The following is a 16,963-nucleotide window of genomic DNA, read 5'->3' as shown; positions in this document are numbered from 1 at the left end:
GATTGGTATTGAGGTGACGCACATGCTAGGTGACGGGCGTGCACCCTGTGAATTGTGACTCCGTTGTTTCCATGGCACCGTATAGTGGCCCTATTTTGTTGATATTTGTGTTATCACCATGTGATAAAGTAACTGAGCTGTCAATCATGCTAAATATCATGTTTAGGCTTTATGCTGATATTGTTAGGACCCATAGTGGTCGTTTCTTGCTGTCATCTCACTGATTTCATTGATATATCGTACTCAGTCATATTCATGCATTCATATCATATCTCAGTCTCAGTTGTTATTTATTGATACATCATTTCATTGTTGTCGGGCTATTTTCATGACATTGTGAGCCCGCGAGTGAGACTGGAGAGATTGATGACAAAGTGAGGCCGAGGTCTTGAGTGAGAGTGACATTTTGGGATCGGGCTGCACGCCGCAGCATATTATATTGATTATATTTTATATGGATCGGGTTGCATACCGTAGTGAGCCTAATGGCTGTATGTACAAGGATCAGGTTGCACGCCGCAACGAGCCTTAGGGCTGTATATATATATATATATATATATATATATATATATATTATGGGATCGGGCTGCACGCCGCAACGATTTAGCGCTTGGGCTGAAGGAGCCCCTCCGGAGTCCGCACACCCCTAGTGAGCGCAGTCGACTATATATATGTGGATCGGGCTGCATGCCGCAGCGGGTATTGTACAATGCTGAGTGATTGAGTGTGCTGAGCATTGAGCATAGTGAGAGAGGACGCGAGACAATGAGATTGAGTACTATGAGAGTGTGAGTACATGATTCATCTTTGAGACATATGGCATTGGCATGCACACATGACATACATGCATAAAGATGCATTTTTTCTCATGTTGTACAGTATCACATCATTTATGATATTTTACACACATTGATATGTGGGCATAGAGAGGTATTTCACACTTGCTATCTCGAAAGAAAATGAAACATTTTTATTTATTGTGGAAAGCATATTTGGAAAAAAAATTACAATTTTTAAACTTACTCGTATGTTTGACATTTTCGGTAAAAGATTTGGGTTTTCACTAAGATACTTGAAAAACATGACTATTTTCTGGAACTGTGAACGAGCTGAGCATTTTACTTCTGAGATACATCTCTTATTACCTGTATTATGCTGTTATGAACTATTGTGAAGTATTGGTATTGTACCCGACCTTGTTTTAGCTCGTCACTACTTTCAACCTAAGGTTAGGTTTGTTACTTATTGAGTACATGGGGTCGGTTGTACTCATACTACACTTCTACACCTTACGTGCAGATGTTGGTTGCTGATATTGCTGTGTTCGATGGGAGCTGGATTGAAGATGTACCCGCGTCCCGATTGTAGCTGTCTCTCGTTTATGGTAGCTTTAGATCTATAAAACTCTGTTTATGTACTTTTCAAACAGACTAGGTATTTATTTCATTTCGGCTTTATAAACTCTATTCTTAGAAGCTCATGATTTGTACTACCAGTCCTTGGGGAATGTATAAGATTCAGATATTTCTTTACTTAATTACTTTATTAATTGTTATTGGAATTGGTTAGAGATTAATTGGCTTACCTAGTGGGTTGGGTTAGGTGCCATCATGACTAGTTGATTTTGGGTCGTGACAAACAACTCATAACAATATAATAAAAGTGGTACATGAAATAACTCGGAAATGTAATGTTCAGTTCGTTCACAGTTCCAGAAAAATAGACATGCTTTTCAAGTATAATAGTGAAAGCCCAAATCTTTTACCGAAAGCACCAAAATATGAGTAAGTTTGAAAAATCATGACTTTCCTTCCAAAACTTTTCAACAGGTACATGTTTCATTATCAAATGGCACGAGGAAAAGTACATCTCTATACCTACATGTCCAGGTGTATGAGAAGCCATGGATGACGTGATACCGTACAACATGAGGAAAAAATGCATATCTATGCTTGTATGTCAAGTGTGCATGTCGAATGCAGTACAACATAGTGAACAATCATATGCATACTCTCAGAGTATCAATCCACTCAGTCCTCCCAATCACTCGGCACTCGCACTCGCACTCAATAGGTACCTGCGCTCACTGGGTGTGTGTGCAGACTCCGGAGGGGCTCCTTCAACCCAAGCGCTATAATCCGCACTGACAACTCACGTGCTACACGAACAACTCATGTGCTATAGTATCAATATCTGGATCCGCACGGACAACTCATATGCTATAGTATCAATAACCTCATAATCAGGCCCTCAGCCTCACTCAGTCATCAATCTCTCCAGCCTCTCGGGCTCACTATGTCATGAAACTAGCCCAAACTGATGATATGATGTATCAATAAATAACAACAGAGACTGAGCTATGCTATGCAATGAATGAACATGACTGAGTATGAAATTGGAATGTAAGCAAATAACTCAACAGTAATAATGACCCCAGTAGGTCCCAACAGAATAAGCGCATAGACTAGACATGGTTTCTAACATGGGTCACAGCTTAATAGCTCTAGTACGCAGAGAGTTCATGGTTACAGATAAGCTTAGGTAACTACATAGTACAACCAAAATAACGGAGTTATGATTCACACAGTGCACGCCCACATGCCCATCACCTAGCATGTGCGTCACCTCAACAACAAATACATAATACGAAATTCGGGGTTTCATACCCTTAGCACAATGTTTAGAAGCGTTACTTACCTTGAACAAGCCAATTCCAATACCGAGCAAGCCAAGCGATGCTCCAAAATGCCATCCCGCATGTACCGACCTCCGAATGGCTCGAAACTAGCCAAAAGCAACTCAAATACATCAAATAAAGCCCAAGGAAACAATTCCAAATGATAAAGGTCAAATCTTAATCAAAAATCTAAAATCGCAGAGCCCGCACCTCGGAACCCAATGAAACTCATAAAATCCGATAACCCATTTAATTACGAGTCCAACCATACTAGTTTTACTCAAATCTGACGCCGAGTCGACATTCAAAACTCAAAATCTCACTCTATGAAACTTTAGGCTAAAATTCCCAATTTTTCGCTTTAAAGCCCATAATCCAATTACCAAAAATGAAGATGAAATCACGAAATATAATCAAAACCTGGTGTAGAACACTTACCCCAATCCTTGTGATGAAAGTTTCCTGCACAATTGCCTCAATCCGAGTCCCACATCTCAAAATATGAACAAAAGAACCAAAATCTCAATATATAGCTTCTGCCCAGCATTTTCGCATATGCGGTCACATTGTCGCATCTGCGACTTCCGCTTCTGCGAACAATTATCGCTTCTGCGAAGCCCTCTGAAGAGCAGACTTCCACACCTGCGGAGCTTTCCCCGCTTCTACGCACACGTAGGTGCGACAAACAACTCCCGCTTCTGCACCACACGCCGCTTCTGCGGCTAGTCTTACGCTTCTGCGGATGAGAAGATGCGCCCTTACTTCCGCTTCTGCGGTCTTCCCCACCATTCATAACCCACATCTATGAGTCCTCTATCGCTTCTATGACCATTGCACATGCGCAACCCAGCCGCAGGTGCAATCACACCAGATCTGCCACCAACAACTTTAGCAAAAAATGATCCAAACAAATCCGAACCTCGTCCGAAACTCACCCGAGCCCTTCGGGATCACGTCCGAATATACCAACAAGTCTTGTAACATAATATGGACCTACTCGAGGCCTCAAATCATGCATAACAACATCGAAAATATGAATCGCACCTCAAATCGAACTTAATGAACTTTGAATGTTTCAACTTCCAAAACTCGTGCCGAAACATATCAAATCAACCCGGAATGAATCCAAATTTTGTACACAAGTCCCAAATGAAATAACGAAGCTATTCAAATTCCCTGAACCAAAATCCGAACCCGATATCATCAAAGTTAACTCCCGGTCAAGCTTATAAACTTTCCAAACCATACAATTTCTAACTTTCGTTGATTAGCGCCTAATCCTTCTAGAAATATCCAAATGCAAATCTAGGCATACACCCAAGTCCAAAATCACCATTTGGACCTAACGGAATCATCAAAAATCTATTCGGGGGGTCAAATTCTCAAAAGTTAAACTTGGTCAACTCTTCAATCTTAAAGCTTAAATCATGAAATTTATTCTTCCAAACCGATTCCGAATAACCTGAAAATGAAAACCGATGATTCACATAAGTCATAGTACATCATGTGGAGCTACTCATGCCCTCAAACTACCGAGCGAAGTGCAAATTCGAAATGACCGGTCGGGTTAGTACAGTATGTCATTTCTCACAAATATCTAATTGTATGACAATGATAACCTTTCAAGGTTTATACCTCAAGTTATCGACTCTCTCCCACAAAACTCCAATATTTGTTATGCGTAAAATGGTACAGTTGAATTTATACGTGGTTTATAGAAAAGTGAATTAATTTGATCCTGAAATAATAGATGAATTAGACAAAAATATAATACTTTGCCTTGAGATGAAGATAAGATAGAAGAAACAGTAATTTCGGGAGCAGGGCTTCTAGGGACAATAGCAACGATATCAGTAAACAAGAAGATAAAATTATATTAAGCTTTGAATAAAGTATAGCATATGTTTGTCAGAAAATTCGTGTCCTTTACAATGATAATAGAGCTTCGTATTTATAGCTTCACCTAGGGAACAAGTTCCTAAGATCAAGTCCCTCTTTAATGTCAATTATGAAGGCCATTGAAAAATGTGTAACGGTAGGCAGTGAATGTTATATTCCTTGTAATGAGCCATGCACTTCATACTATAGAATATTCCTCACTAAATGCTAACGGGTGGTAGGCATTTATTTCGCCTTTATGAGTATCATTCTCTCCGGTAAGAACAGACGGGATCGTTGCCTTTAGATTCAACTATCTTCTATCTTCGGCTCCACGTGTCACTTCCTCATGCGATCATTTAATATAAATATATTTTACCCTATATAGATAGTCCCCCTGCTTTCCGGTGGCATAACTTTGTGTCACCGGAAAGTTGGTAGAAATACCTTTTTTGGCGGGAAATACACTGACCCCCTCTGAAAAGTTTTTGACGGTTGATTAGACGCATCATCCCACAATTTAGCATCACTTTTGCCGGTTACCGAGGTAATTATGGCCACGATTTTAGCCGCCTATACCTTTACTTATACGCATCAACCTCCTTCATTCACACTTCAGAATACTCTAAAATTTCTCAAACTTTCTTTACTCAACTCATACTTCGTCTTTAACCTTTCTTTAACTTTTTTCTTTGAGAGAAAACCCTTCTTCTGATAAAAAATGGCCTCTTCTTCCAGAAATCCTAGTTCTTCAAAGAACAAAGGTAAAGCTGATGATGCTGCTCCCCTTACGGTAAGTACCATCATCCTAAAGAGTCTAGTTACTACCAAAGTTTTTGAAGGGAAGTATGCTTCTGCTCACCCTCGTACGTTGGTTGTTAGCGTATACCCTTCTTCCATCTGTCCTTCCAGTATCCATGATGTGAAGGAAAACTGCCACTGTCAAGATTTGGACATTATCGCTCCTGACCTGGCGGAGCAGATAACCCTACCCAAGAAGGGTTTTACATATTTTTACACGTATCCCTTCAATTTGGGAGCATTTGCTTTGAGTGAAGAGCTTGACTCTGTCATTATGGAGTTCAGCCTCCGTTATCACGTGTGCTTGGCACAAGTAAGTCCTTCCGTGTGGAGGACAATCGCTTATCTTCGGTGCATGTTCCAAGAGAGGGTAGAAGCGTTATCCCCAACTCGAATAATGAACCTCTATTCCCCCAAGATCTTCCACGGGGGAATGATAAATTTCAGTAAACGTGGCCACCATGCCCTGCTATCCAACATGGATGATGACAACCACCATGGGTGGATGGAATGGTTCATTTCAGTCGCCACCAGTGACATCATCCCGACCACGACTCCAGCCTTTTCAGAATTATGGAATCGCACTCGTAAGTCTATCATTAATTTTTTCTTCTGTTAAGGATCATTCCACATCGTTGTTGACCCTTCCTCTTTTACTTATTTTAGCAACTCGGTGGGTTCCATTTAGGGTTGAAGGCTTGGACCAGTGGGTCTAGATAATTTTGGACGTTACTACGCCCGAAACCCGCACGTGGAAAGAACTGTCCCTCAAATAAGGGTGGAAGGCCAAAAATCACGGTAAGTCGAACTCATCTTGTTTTTACGTTTTCATATAAGGAAGTTCTTTGACCCTTCTCTCCTATTCAATTCAGGTAAACCCAGGGCTCAGTTGTCATCCCCGAGGAGGATGTTTTGGCTAATCTTGCTGATGTGGAGAGGCTGCTGCAGGAGGCTTTTTACACAGACAGGTGTCTCCGGGCCTACTCTGGTTTGAGTGCTTCTTCTCGGAGTCCTCGTTCGGAGAATAAACAATCAAAGAGAAGACATTCCTCCGCGGCCGAAGGAAAGAATAAGAGGGCGAAGAATGCCTCTACCGAGTCGTCTCCAAAAGTTGTGGTGACGAGCCCCCCCCGAGCCGTCCATAGACACCGTGATGATTGACGATGATGGGGAAGCCAGCAAGGAGGGGGAGTCTCTACATCGAAGATGACGACCTTCCTCAGCTCAATAAACTTCTCAATTTGTTGAGATAGTTACACCAACCAAGAACAATGCCTTGACGCTCTGAGGGGAGTTTGAGATGGTGGAAAATGCCAACTCCCATTTTTGGATCCCAGTCGCTGTGCCTGGTACCTTGAGGTTGAGTACCGGGTCCCTACCATCTTCGGTTGACGAGTATCCAACAACCAGTACTGCGCTTGCCGCAACCACTTCTCATCCTTCAACGCCATCAACTTCATCTCCTTTTTCACAACCTCTTCCTTTACCACCAGCAATTGCTACATCATCTCCACTGACCAAATCTATCCGAGAAGAGGATGTTCCTCTCCCCAAGTCCCCAGTGCATGGGAACTTGGGGCAAAATTATGCCACCCCTTACAAGATCCGCAAAAGAGGAGGAGCGTTACTCTCTTGGTCTCTACCGGATGCAATCTGCTGTCCCGACCGGTGGAACTTGCTAACTATCTGAAGCCTTTGGCTTCAGAAAAATATAGGGAAAAGATACAAGCTCTCTCGGGAGAGTGTTTGTTGAATAATGCTATGTACAATGCCGCAACAGTATATTCTTCGTTTCCTTCGTTATCTCTTCTATATTTGATATAGTAGTATTTTGAGTTTGCCTTTTTTGTTTCACATCCAATTTTCTTACTTCCGAGGGCCTCCAAAGGTTGATTCGAGATAAGGAGGAACTTACCTCCGAGGGGGATCAACTTTTGGCCGAGCGGGACCAAACTGGTGCTCGCCTCTCAAAACTTGAAGCTAAAGCTGCTGAGGTTGTTGTTTTGGAGGCTCGGTTGCAGCAAAGCGAGCAAGAAGTAGAGACCCTTAGCCAAGAGATTACCCCGCTGAGGGTTCAATTTGAAGAGGCTAGGGCCAAATGGGATGAAGTTGATAGTGTCATTCTTGCTGCATCCGATCGCGAGGCTGCTTCCGCTGAAAAATGAAATAATTTGGAGGCAGTCTTGAACTCCAAAACTGAAGAGATTGCTGCTGCCAGGTTGAAATATGACCAATTGTAAGAGAAGTATAAGAAGACCATCGAGCATAATATAATTTTTAGCTCCATTGTTCGAGATCTTAATGTTAGCCTCCGGTCCGTTAGATCTGCATGGAAAATCTCTCTACCAAGGTTGACCAACTTAAAGAATAACTCAAGCACCGAGCGGATTCCCTCGTTGTTGAAAACATATGTTATGTACAACATGAGGAGAAAAAACTAGGAAGAAGCCAAAACAGGTGTCATTGACTTTGATGCCGAAATTGCTAAAGCTTGTGAGCTGGAGTCAACTACTAAAAGGGGTCTTCTGGCCAGGCCTGATGCTTCCGATTCTCCTGGTTCTGGTTCTGAATTCTTGGGAACTGAAGAGGAACTGGAAGGCGATGATGCTGAAGGTCAAAATGATGAAGGCTGAGTCGAGCCGGCGACAGATCTACTCACTTCTCTTGGGGGCTAGGATGCTTTGCTTTCTCCGGGTTCCGGAGATGCATCAACTTATCTTTTGATTTCTTTTTCTAACTTTTGTACTTATGTCATTTGGAACATTCATTGTAAATTAAAACACTTTTTGCTCAAGTATTGCATGAGTTTTTCATTTTACGTACTTTTGTTTAAACATTTATGCAAGTTTAATCTTGTGTCCTTTTTTGTTTAAGTGTTTTGCACAAGTTTTAATATTTGCGTCTAATCATGCAAGGCTTTGGGTGTATTTTCCCCTAAAAGCGTTCGGACTTCGGGCACAAGTTCTTCCAAAATCAACCCTTTATCATGAGGGTTTTCATTAGAGAGGGCCCTCTTATGTTTATGGTTCTCTTAAAGAGGACGTCTCTTGTTTATTACGGCACTAACATTTGAAGTAAGTGTTTAACTTTCAAATGACAAAATCAATTCATCGCTCAGACATGAAACAAGATAGAAATAAAAGGACTTTACTTTATTCCATCCATTTTCAAAAGTACATAAGCATTCGTTATCCTAAAAAGAAATTGACATTTCTTGTGGCTAACTTATACAACTTGTTTCTGCAGGGCTGGCCGCGCAGTCCCCGATCCCGATGATATAACTATCCTTCTGGGTTTCGTATTCCAATCAAAGTGAAAGTTGTTGTTGTCGTATCCTTATATCATCCCTCCAGTGTTTGAATGCGAAGAATGTGTGTTTGAACACTAGAAGTTTTATACCTTCGAGTATTCCACTAATGAATTGGTAGATAATCTTTAGTTCGGTAACAAACTTCAGTTCCCCTTAGGAATTTATGATATCGAGCCAAAAACTATATAACAATCCCCTAGTGGCTTGCACTTGTGAACTATTAGATAATCTTTGTTCGATAGAGAACTTAACTTCTCGATAGGAACTTTGCTACCGAGCAAAAGATTATCTAACCGCTCCGGAGTGGTTTTTCGCTTGTGTGCCTTATAATTAAAAGGTCTTATTGCTTCGGTTGAGACTTTCTTCGTAGTATGCTTTCCGTTACTTCCTTGTTAAAAACCTTGCCAGAAAAACCCAATTGGGACAAAAGTTGGACAAAGGGAAAAAGATTGCAGCACATACTTTCAGTACATGTGAAGTTCATCAGCAATAGTATCTCTTGAGGTGTGCCACATTCCAGTTGCTTGGCAACTTTTCTCCATCTTGATTCTCCAACTCGTATGATTCTTTTCCGGTGATAGCTGAAACCTGGTAGGGGCCTTCCCATGTTGTACTCTCAAATTAGGCTCCCCTACTTCCACCGGGATCAGGGCTTCTGCTCCGTACACAAGGGAGAAAGGAGTCTCTCCTATGCTCGATTTGGCCGTTGTTCGGTACGCTCATAATACACCGGGCAACTCCTCGGGCTATTTGCCTTTAGCTGCTTCCAATCTCTTTTTCAGATTTTGTATAATCACTTTGTTCGTTGATTCCACTTGACCATTTATGCTTGGATGATAGGGCGAAGATGTGATCCTTTTGATTTTCAAGTGTTCAAGGAACTTTGTGACCTTTGCACCTATAAATTGTGGCCCATTGTCATAGGTTATCTCTTTTGGTATCCCATATCTGCAAATTATATTCTCCCATAAGAAATCCACCACTTCACGTTCCCATAAGGACCTACTTCAACCCACTTAGAAAAATAGTCAGCTAAAATAAATAAAAACCTTACCTTACCAGGGGCCATTGACAATTGTCCGACGATATCCATTCCCCACTTCATGAACGGCCATGAAGACAAAACTGAGTGTAATGGTTCTGCTGGTTGATGTACCAACGACGCATAGTGTGGACACTTATCGCATTTTGAACAAAAGCTTTGGCATCTTGTTCCATTTGGGGCTAAAAATATCCCTCCCTTACCAATTTAGTACTAAGGAATCCGTGCCCGAATGATTTCCGTTGATCCCTTCGTGGACTTCTCGCATAACATAATTAGCTTCTGAGGCTCCTACACATCGGGCCAACAGGCCTTGGAAAGATTTCCTGTACAATTGGCCTCCTTTGAAACTATACCGCACTTCTTTAGCACACAGCGCCCGGGATGACTTGGGATCTTCAGGCAACTTTCCATGATCGAGGTAATCAATGATCTCATTCCTCTAGTCCCAGACCAAATTAGTCGTGTTTACCTCATAGTAGCGATCTACATCCAGAACTGAGTGCATAAGCTATAGGACCGTACCAGAGTCCGATCCCTTCATTTCCATTGGCGAGCCAAGGTTAGCTAATGCGTCTGCTTCTGCATTTTCTTTCCTCGGGATATGCATAATTGACCACTCCCGGAACTGAGCAAACAGAGCCTGAACCTTCACTATGTATTACTGCATGCATTCCTCTTTGGATTCAAAGATCCCATAGACCTGATTTACCACCAGCTGGGAATCACATTTGATTTTTATGACCTTGGAATCTAGTCTCCGAGCCAATTCGAGCCCTGCAATCAAAGCTTCATACTCTGCTTCATTGTTAGTTAGAGGAACCGTTCATATGGCATGCCTTAGGGTTTCTCTCGCAGGCGTGGTTAATACTATGCCGAGCCCAGACCTTTTTACGTTGGAAGCTCTGTCTGTGAATAGGGTCCAAACTCTTGATGTCGATTCTGAAACCATCACTGCTTCTTTGATTGCCAAAGGTAACAATCCCTGACTGAAATCATCCACAAAGTCGGCCAAAACTTGTGACTTAATCGCAGTCTTAGGTTTATATTCTATGTCAAATTCACTTATTTCGATGGCCCATTTGGCCAGCCTACTCGAAAACTCGGGTTTATGAAGGATATTCTGCAGGGGAAAGGTTATCACTATAGCTATCTGATAACATTGGAAATAAGGCCTTAGCTTCCGAGCGGCAACTACGAGGGCTAAGGCCAACTTCTCCAAATGTGTGTAGCGAGTTTCTTCTCCCGTTAAAATTCTAGTAATAAATAGGAGATTGCGTACCTTCATCCTCAGACTAGAACGACACTTACTGCTACCTCTGAGACTGCTAGGTAGATTAACAGTTTTTCGCCTTCCTCTGGCTTCGATAATAACGTAGGACTTGACAAGTACTTTTCAAAACCCTCAAGCCTGCTGACATTCCGGGGTCCATGGGAAGTTGTTCTTGTTTTTGAGTAACAAGAAGAAATGATGGCATTTATATAAAGACCAGGAAATGAACCTGCTCAAAGCGGCCAATCTCCCTGTGAGCCTTTGAACCTCTTTTATGCTTGATAGATGGTCCGGGATGTCCTCGATGGCTTTAATTTTATCAGGGTTAACCTCAATCCCCCTTTGTGACACCATGAATCCCAGGAACTTGCCGGAGCTGACCCCGAACGCACACTTATCGGGGTTAAGCTTCATGTTATTCTTCCTTAGGATGTCAAACATTTCTTGTAAGTGTTTAAGATGATCACCTACGTTTAAAGACTTAACAAGTATATCGTCTATATAAATTTCCATAGTTTTCCCTATTTGTTTTTCAAACATTTTGTTTACGAGCAGCTGAGAAGTGGCTCCGGCGTTCTTTAGCCCAAAGGGCATCACATTATAGCAATAGGTACCGAAATTTGTTATGAACAAAGTTTTTTCCTGATCCTCCGGGTTCATCTTAATTTGGTTGTACCCGGAGTAAGCATCGAGGAAACTCATTAACTCATGCCTGGCCTTTGCATCAATCATTTGATCAACGTTCGTGTTACACCCTATATTTTCGTACGTGAGAGTACGTCGTAAGTCAATTGATGTATGCTCTGAAATGAGAGCATCTTTCAGAGTACATAAAGTAAGTTAATCATGTTAACTTGGAGGTTACAAATATTTAAGATCATGGACTGCAAGTACCAAGAGGGTTGAAAGGCTTAGAAGCTAAACCAATTGAAGAAAATAAGTTTCGTCGAAAGTCGAAAAGTTGGGAATATTATAACGTGTACTTTTGGGGTGAGACTAGGGTGCTCAAAATGATAAGGAGGTTATGTTATGAGTTATTTTTTTCTTATTATAGTCGTGCGTTATGTTTTGAAGTCAAGCGAGTTGTGGAACAAAAGTTGACAAAGATCATCACAAGTTACATTAATAAATATGCTGAACATTAGGTCAAATGTAGCTGAGCATTTCTCCCAATTTACTTGGAATTACGGGATGATCCACATATAAAATTGACTATTTAAGAGTCTAGTTTCTAACGCATTAAACCGTTTGTCGATACGACATCGAAGTAGAGAGATATGTGCAGTTTCGTGAGGCTGCGCAGACTGCATAGGTGACATGTAGGTGTGTCACTGAAGCGTATTGAGTAATACATTTCGTATTTTATATGAGGTATTTTTGGAACATATTATATACAAAATTGAAGGTCTTGGAATGTAGTTTCTAATTATTTTAACCGTTTGTTCATACGACAATCGGATAAAAAGATATAAACGTCGGAAGAAGAGCCAATGCTATGGTGCCAAGCTAGCACCTCTTTGACTTTTTAAAAGTTGATATATATACGGTTTTAAATCGTCTTTCTCTTCATTTTTCATAGAACACGACCAGAGAACACCCAAAAACTCACCCTTAATCTCTCTACAAGGGTCCCAAAGAAGTTTAACATCCCGGGTACGAAATCAAGAAGCGATAACATAAGAACGATCCGTACGACGTAAGTATCGCTATATCGCCTCTCTTTTTCTTTGTAGTTTGAGTTTTGGAACATACTTCATAGTTAAGAAAATTCCTAATTTATGTATTTAAGCTTTTAAATATCATGTAAGGTTGATAAATTCATTTTCTAATAGTTAGAACTCACGGAACAGTGATCGGAAGCCGTGAGTTCGATTTATTTCACTTTTAGTGGACTGTTTTGTAGTCCACTCGTGTTGGCCTCTTGTGCTGATGTTTTATGGATTTTTGGAGGAGAAAATATGAGGAGAAACACCACATAATTACAAAATGGTGGGCTGGTCATTCTTCGTTACATATTTTAGGTTGTTTGACACTACTTTGGTTGTCGTTTTATGTATGAAGTGATTAGGGTGTGTGGGCTGTTTTGTTGTATATTGTGATGGAGATAAGGTTGAAAAATGATGTATACATGTTGTTACTGTTGTGTTCTTGTTGTTATTGGTATATTGTATTGGAGGAGGGCCTAGTTACTAGGGAAATTCTGCCCAAATGTACGTAAATGAGCTACTAGTTTAAGTTTCAAACTTAGCCTTTACTCAATACTGATTTTGAATCTCCTTATGCTGTGGTAGATTGAGTTGAGTTGTTTGAAGAATTGCTTGGAATGTATTAAGGACTCAACGGAGTTAAGGTATGTTAAGGCTTAAACGTTTCTTTCATTTTGGCATGATCCCGTAACTACATGAGTTTGATAACGAGACATAAACTGAAGTTCGTATTCCTGAACTTATGTACATTATCCTAGTCTCATAAGTTACAGTATTCTCCCTTATCAAGACTTTATATTCAGTTAAGTATTATTTTCTTCCAGTCAAGAGAGTAGAGGGTCTATATATATATATATATATATATATATATATATATATATATATATATATATATATATATATATATATATATACACACACACACACACACAGAGAGTATTACAGTACTTTCACCACTATCGAGCTATAATCGATGGGCAGGCCCCTATTGGGCAACCTCTGATCAGATAGTAAGTTATATACCAAGCCTACTGTGGCCGAGCGCCTATGAGCGAGCCCAAAATGGCCGAGATACAGAGCGTAGTATAGGCGAGCGCCTATGAGCGAGCCTACTACGCAAAGCAGTTACACATACCGAGCCTTATAGAGCCGGACATATATTTTACTCACTATATTGAGAGAGATGAGTCAGTATCAGCAGGTGAGCATATCTTTAGATTATCTTTGACTCCCATTTACTTTTAGTTATTATATTATCAGCTCAGTTTCAGTTTTCATTTATTTTGTTGCCTTACATACTCGGTACATTATTTCGTACTGATGTCCCTTTTGATGGGGACGCTACATTTCATGCTTGCAGGTCCTGATAGATAGCTGGATAGACCTTCGCAGTAGACAAAGCCAAACATCAGCTTGGTTGGTAAGCTCCACTTCCCCGGATTTACTAGGTCTAGACCTTGGAGTCCATTTTATATATACAGGTTTGATGGGTAGGTCGAGGCGCTGTCCCGACCATGATACAGTTCAGTTATCCCTAGAGGCTTGTAGACGAGTCCTGTATATTTTTTTTATATTAGTATTGTGGCTTTACCAGCCCTATGTAGATGTTTAGTTTGGTATTGCTGGTTGTAGACGTTATTTTCAGATGATTCAGAATACGGCCTCATCGACCTAAGTTGAAGGTTACCACTCCAGAGTTCATAGTTACAGAGTGGTATGCTCGGGCCGAGTATGGCACCATGTGCCGCCCATACCTTTTCAGGTTTGGGGCATGACAAACTTGGTATCAGAGTAGTTCTATCCCAGGGAGTCTACAAGCCGTGTCTAGTAGAGTCTTGTTTAGGGGTGTGTTGTGCATCACACTTATAAGTAGGAGGCTACAGGACATTTAGGACTGTCACTGTTTCTTCTTACTCTAGATCGTATGGTATAGCTTAGTTGTAAGAATTCAAACTCCAAAATTTTATTTTATTCGTAATACAACGATACTTACATCCAGAAAGATAGTTGGTAAGAGATTGAATGTGACTATGGAAGAGTTGAGTCAGAGGAACTCGATTTTGCATGGTTATGATGAGTAAATGTGAGGTCTTCAGAAGATCATGTGTGTACTAAGACGTGTAAGCTTCTTGGTATGGAGCCCTAAGGCATGAATATTTATCCACCCATATGGTAAAGAGAAATGAGAGAATCAGAAGATAGATACAACTTTCAATAAGTTAAAGAAGCAATGCGAAGAAGGGTACGTAGTACCTAGTTAGTGAAGATTATAAGTATTTACAATTCAGGTAGAGAAATATAAGCATTCTGAGTTACTTTCCACAATAACAGAGGTATGTACAATTGGCCACACACATCTCAGTTATGCCCTATGGGAGCTAACATATATAGTTTAAGAGAAGTATGATAGATCAGGATACAGTTGGGGTTATAGTAACCCAAAAATTGTGGATGGATTGTTATCATTAGCTAACATTTTCGAAGGATAGTGCAAACGTGTTAATAGTTCTCCTTGTGAGACACCCAGATGGTGCACTCTAGAATAGTACAGCTAGACATGAATACTAGTATATTCATAAAATTCAGAAGATAGGCACTGGAATCCTAGCAGAGATAAATATTTACCTTAGTATGATTCCCGTCCCTAGTAAAAAAAAAAGAAGGAGAGAGAATGTTAGGCATCCCGAAGAGCCAGTGAGATGAAGCAAGGGGAGCTAAAAGTGAAAGAACGTTTTTTTGAAGTTTTCAAAATAAAGTGATAGACAGAAATATTAGCTGGAGAATAAGAAGAGAGTAAATGAAGTATTATGAGTAAGATGTGATAAATGCGTGATTACGGTAAATCAAAATATGACAGTATGATATAGTCTATAGTCAAGTGAAGGAAAAGATAAAAGGAGACATGCCTTGAGAAAATAAAAGAGTATAGGCCAAAAGTCGTATTCTCATTTCGAGAAATGAGTTGGTGAGTCCAACGTGATTACCAGAATAAAAATTTAGACCCCCGGAGTAATAGAAATCAGCATGGGATAGTGAACAAGATAAACGAAACATGAATTAGGGACCAAATGATTTGATAATAGTCGATATCGTGAGAATTTCAGAGATAGAGTTCCGACAATAATAGAATGGACAACAAAAGAATAATCTTTAAAGTTCATTCAGGAAGACGCTTCCCTAAAGCAAGCATTGTGAGCAGAGTTAAGCTTAAACGACTAAGTGTGCCAGTTACACTAGGTGTCACCCTTGTGCATAAGGAATTCAGTTATTCCTGGTACAGAAGGGTTACCGTAAGGCGAATAAGGGTCATTGATGATGTGAAAAGATGCCAAAGATGAAGAGGTAAAATATCTATAGATAGATCGTCATAACACTAAATCTTAGTACTCTCTTAAAGGGGGGAAGGGGAGGAGATGGTGTGATGTGGTATTAAGTCGGAGTTAAGTGGTTCAGGTAACTATGGAATAGTAAAGGAAGAATGTGGTAGAAAGGCAAAAGGAATGAGATTGTATTTATTCAGATCCTATATATATGTCGTGACTCCAGAACATTATGCAAGAATGACGCCGGCGAGAGGAAGTAAGGGTTCCCGCCCGGGATGTTATTGATAAATAAGTGCGAATAAGCATTTGATACATAAGGAGCCAATGTAAGAGGTGAGTTAAGACAAGGACATAACCCAAGAGAGGTTACGCAGAAATATAGATATGAGAATGGACCAACGAGTAGTTAACAGTTGATTTAGGAAGAGCCTAGTTATATCTAGATAAGAGGATATAGACAAATCATGCAGATTGTGCAAGATAAACGTAGTGAACCCCAACATAGTGAATTCAGTCTCGTAGATATGACGTCATAATCCTTGAGAAATATTCAGATAGGAGTTGGGGTAATTAAAGGTACTGTATATGTATTACAGAAATAAAAGAGAGTGCTACTGGGAAGACAGTAAAAAAACATTTCAGTTCAGAAGCAACCCTTCTAGGACAAGGGCGTGGAGGTAAGTAATTAAGGATAATTATAGGCTAGTAAGAACATAAAAAATTCCTTCGGGTATACAATATAACAAGCTCGCAACTTTACAAGAGCCAGAAAGTCTCCCTAAGTACTACAACGAAAGACTAGCTGAGGAAATAAGGAAGAAGGTTTCCACCTAAGCATAGTGACCTAAATAGGAAATGATCTTGTAACAACAGTCTCACTACAATATTGTATACACTCCATAAGAAAGTGGCACCTATCGTGGCTAATGAATGGGAAAAAAATAATCAAAGGT

The sequence above is a fragment of the Nicotiana tomentosiformis genome, chromosome 8, assembly GCF_000390325.3.
Source record: "Nicotiana tomentosiformis chromosome 8, ASM39032v3, whole genome shotgun sequence".
Taxonomy (NCBI): Eukaryota; Viridiplantae; Streptophyta; class Magnoliopsida; order Solanales; family Solanaceae; genus Nicotiana; species Nicotiana tomentosiformis.
This window is presented reverse-complemented; position numbering follows the sequence as displayed.